This window comes from Triticum urartu, chromosome 6A, assembly GCF_056163025.1.
Source record: "Triticum urartu cultivar PI428250 chromosome 6A, HENAU_Tu73, whole genome shotgun sequence".
NCBI lineage: Eukaryota > Viridiplantae > Streptophyta > Magnoliopsida > Poales > Poaceae > Triticum > Triticum urartu.
This window is the reverse complement of record NC_141878.1, coordinates 41,950,261-41,954,863: the sequence shown is the minus strand read 5'-3', so window position 1 is coordinate 41,954,863 and position 4,603 is coordinate 41,950,261. Positions and strand designations below refer to the sequence as shown.

Sequence of the window (4,603 nt, the reverse complement as noted above, 5' to 3'; positions counted from 1 at the left end):
TCACCATCACCCCCCGTGTTCGGCACGGGTGGGGTCCTTTAGGACAACACTTCCCTAGTCTCTCTGATGACCGAAGGAGGCGCGGAGTGTGATGCGCCCCCACTTTCCGCCAGGTCGGCTGGCGGAGAAGTGCCCTCCGACATCTGGTCGGTGGGGAGGTCGCTGGGCGGGCTACAGCACAAAAGCACACGTACTTCTGCTAATGGGTTAGTAAAATCAACATCCGGACAGTCTTCGGACTCTCACCTTTCAGCGCGGGCCTTGACTCTGTGGACCCTCTCTAGGACCTTTTCTGAAGATGCGGACTCCTCACCGGAGTCTGAACTATCGTCGAGCGTGGCCAGCTTTCCCCTGCTCCTCTTCTTCGAAGTTGGGGAGGGGTGCTCCCCTTCGGCTTCGGCTGATGCCGCTCTCTTCCTGGTACGGGAGGAGTCGCTCAACTCCTCTTCGTCCTCCTGCTCCCCCTCTTGTGCGGAGGAGACGTGTGTGTCCTCGGACTTGGTGTTCGGAGGGACTCTTGGGCGGAGGCCCTCCCTAGCCTCCCTTACGGGGTTCTTCTTCTCCTCCTCCTCCTTTTTCTTCGGCGCATTGTAAGGTGCCACTGTCAGCATCTCTACTAGCACAGCCGACACGGGGTCTTCGGGCAGCGGGGTCGGACTGCCCATCTACACGGCCTTCTTGAGCCAGCCCTGGGGAATGAGAGGAAGGAGTTGAGAATCATAGTGAGAATGCAGATATTAGAATATAAAGAGAATAGTATTACATTACCTCCTTAGGTGGGTTCTCGATGTCAATGTCGATGTCCTCCTTCTCGGTCGGCCAAGTCTTCTACGGCTTGAACAACGCCCTCCACAGCTTCTCGCGAGTGGTGTCGTGGAGGTACTGCACAGTGCAGGGGTCTTCGGGCTTCCAAGACCTCATTGGAGCGGCCCAAAGTTGGCAGGGCAGCAGGCTGCGGTGCAGCATGATCTGGACCATGTTGGTCAGTGTGGCCCCGCCTCTATCATATTGGAGACACGTTTTTGCAGCGCCTTCACCTCGGCAGCAGGCTCCCAGTCAAGGCCCTTTCTGGTGAAGGAAATATGCCCTAGAGGCAATAATAAAGTTGTTATTTATATTTCCTTATATCATGATAAATGTTTATTATTCATGCTAGAATTGTATTAACCAAAAACTTAGTATATGTGTGAATACATAGACAAACAGAGTGTCACTAGTTTGCCTCTACTTAACTATCTCGTTGAATCAATGATGGTTATGTTTCCTAACCATAGACATGAGTTGTCATTTGATTAACGGGATCACATCATTAGAGAATGATGTGCTTGACTTGACCCATCCGTTAGCTTAGCACGATGATCGTTTAGTTTGTTGCTATTGCTTTCTCCATAACTATACATGTTCCTATGACTATGAGATCATGCAACTCCCGAATATCGGAGGAACACTTTGTGTGCTACCAAACGTGACAACGTAACTGGGTGATTATAAAGGTGCTCTATAGGTGTCTCCGATGGTGTTTGTTGAGTTGGCATGGATCAAGATTAGGATTTGTCACTCCGATTGTCGGAGAGGTATCTCTGGGCCCTCTCGGTAATGTACATCACTATAATTCTTGCAAGCAATGTAGCTAATGAGTTAGTTACAGGATGTAGCATTACAGAACGAGTAAAGAGACTTGCCGGTAACGAGATTGAACTAGGTATTGAGATACCGACGATTGAATCTCGGGCAAGTAACATACCGATGACAAAGAGAACAACGTATACCGTTATGCGGTTTGACCGATAAAGGCGACGGGGTCCCACACCAGGAGCTGGGGCCAGTCCAAGATTAATACGAGGCCATGGCGGCACCCCAGTACACGGAGGCTGGAGTCAGACTGCAAGGAGAGGCGCCCGGGCGGAACGCGATTGGGGGCCTCCAGAGTAGGCTCAAAGGATATGCCGTCGGCACGCAGCCGAGGAGTGGAGGGTTGCGGCGGTGGTGGAGGTGGAAGCGGCGGGAGAAGGCTGGGTCGGAGATGAGGCAGCGTCAGCGCTTGCAAACAAGGGAGGCGCGCAGGAGGGAGGACGGGAGCGGCAGGAGGCGGAGGAGGATCTCGGTGAGTAGGTTCTCGTTGTTGAGCGGCGGCGCTGCCGGCGGCGGCAACATGTCGCTCATGCGGGACTACGGAAGGTGAAGCAGCCGCCACCCTGTGGCAGGTTGGAATTGGAGTGCGGGTGACCTAGGCTGACACAGCCAGTCCAAGTGAAATGAGATTGAAGTCAAGCCCATTGGAAGAAAGAAGGCCCACGACCACACTTATCTTGAGAAAGAACTTCACTGCAGCTATGCACTAACACTATAAATATATCGTTCTTGCATATGTCAATAGGCAGGCAACAATGAAATTTGGTTCAATTATTATTCAAAGAACTTGCCAACCTTGGCTACAGAAGCAGACCTTGCGACATAAACTAACTAAATGTCTAAACCAGACACCACAAGGATTTTTTTCCCGACCATAACAATTAAATAAACACCATACAAGCATGGGAAGAAAACGCTACAGAGCGCCATTGCTATATGTTAAGCCATATTATAAAAAACAACCTGGTTTCGTTATAGCCATATTGTAAAGACATGCCTTTACCTCCAGTATAGACACTTTTGAACGGATGAAGCCAAAGCTTGTTGTTGGACACACTAAGTTTCCTAAATTGCAATGATTCAAGCTGGACCATGAGGACACCATCAACTGCTGGCAGGAACACCGTATTATTTTCCTCTGCAAACCCTATTAGGGATAGGCGTTTTCTCGGCTTCTCCGAACTCAGGGAAAGTAGCTTGTCCACCTCAATAGTTCTTCCAACCCACCATGATGCAACACCATTCCGATCAGTCTTTCTCTTCCATAATTTGGCCGTGAAGCCTCAGATGGAGAGTAAACCCAGCCCACCATCATCAGCCCGCATAACTGTGAGGTTGTTCTCAACATCCGTTGGCGCTTGCATCGCCACCAGGCTCTGCTTCTCCAAATCAAACTCAAGAATCACGGCCAAGTGGTTTGCCTCAAACAGCCAGTAAAGGGAATTCCCAATGAGCAAACCCGGCATTCTCGTAAACATAGTGTAAATGAAAGCACCCCGAACCGATGTTGAAATGAGATTACCCCATGCGCCAGTCTCTGAGGAGTAAACGCAGGTGAGCAACCGCATATGTTGTGCGCCGTCAGTGGCGGCCTCTACCAAGACCACCTGGAAGTGGTGGACCTCGCCGGGAGCGCGAAGCACCGCCCCGTGGATCCGGCTTGCAACATAGCCGAACCCTGGGGGAACGGCAAGGCGGTGCTGGTCGCCGATGACGGGGTCCCACACCACGGCTTGCCTCCGCATCGTGAAGGAGATGAGCACAAGGCCATGGCGGCAGCTGAGAAGCAAGAAGTCGGAGCTGTAGTCGAGATGTAAGGAGAAGCGCGCGGTGGGTACACAATCGGGGGAATCGCTGTAGTCCAGGCCTTTGTCGAAGCAGCCGAGGAGGGGAGGGCTGCGGCGGTGGTGGAGCCGGAAGCGGCGGAGAAAGCGGGTGTCAGATAAGATGTTGCGCCAGCGCTTGCAGACGAGGGATGCGCGGGGAAGGGAGGACGGGAGCGGCGTGAGGCGGAGGAGGATCTCGCTGACTAGGTTTTCGTCGTCCAGCGGCAACATCTCGCCCACCTTAGGGCATCTTCAGCCGCGCCCCCAAGAAGGCCTCCCCAGACGATTTTTTCGCGCCGGCGCCGAAAAAACGGCCCAGTCGCGCCCCCAGGAACCCGATTTTCGCTGGCTTGGGCCGAAAACAGCGCCGGCGGACCCAGGCCGAACCCGGCGCGCTGGGGGGCGCCCGGGGGCGCCGGGGCGAGCTGTTTTGGCGCGAAAAAGACGCGGGCCAGCCGCGTCAGCGACTCGGCGCCTCGTCTTCCCCCAACGGCCTCGGTTCCCGCGGGGAATCAATGGCAAGGCTGCCGCCGGTCAGACTTGCCATTGATTCCTCACGGGCGGCGCGTCGCGGGACGGCGCGCCGACGCCTTCCCTCCCTCGCACGTGTACACACGGGCGCGGCCCGGCTATAAAAGCCGGCGGCCTCCACTCGCCTGTGCCCACACCAGCCCCGCCCTTCGCCGCCGTCCAGCCCTTCCTCTCCCTACCTCTCCCGAGCGCCGCCGCCTAGCCCCTCCCTCTACCTCTCCCGAGCCCGCCCAGCCCCGCCTTCGCCATGGCAAAACGGTTCCCCGGAGATGAGGCGGCGGCCAACGGCTTCGGCCGCCGTTCGCTCCGCGAACAGGAGTCCTGGCTCCTGTTCCAGGCGAACATCCCAGTGCCGCCGGACATGCGCGCCGGGCCGACAGGGTGGAGACTCAGCGCCGGGGGAGTGCCCATTCCCCCGTTCCCCAACGTCGTGGCGAAGCCGAAGTACTTCGCCGAGGAGGTCGAGATCGTGCGCGCGTCCCTCACCGACGCCGAACTCTCCCTCCCCCAGTACGCCGCCGACAACCACGCGGCCTGGGCGGAGTATTTCGAGCGCCGCCAACAGCAGCGCTTGGCGTCCACCAACGGCGCGCCGGTGGTCGGCGGCCGGCAGA

General features: G+C 56.0%; 1 pseudogene; it reads right to left on the bottom strand.

Annotated features, from left to right (window-relative positions):
• Nucleotides 1-2,815: 2,815 nt before the first annotated feature.
• On the bottom strand, nt 2,816-3,689 carry LOC147963700 (uncharacterized; annotated as a pseudogene).
• Between the last annotated feature and the right edge of the window lie 914 nt (nt 3,690-4,603).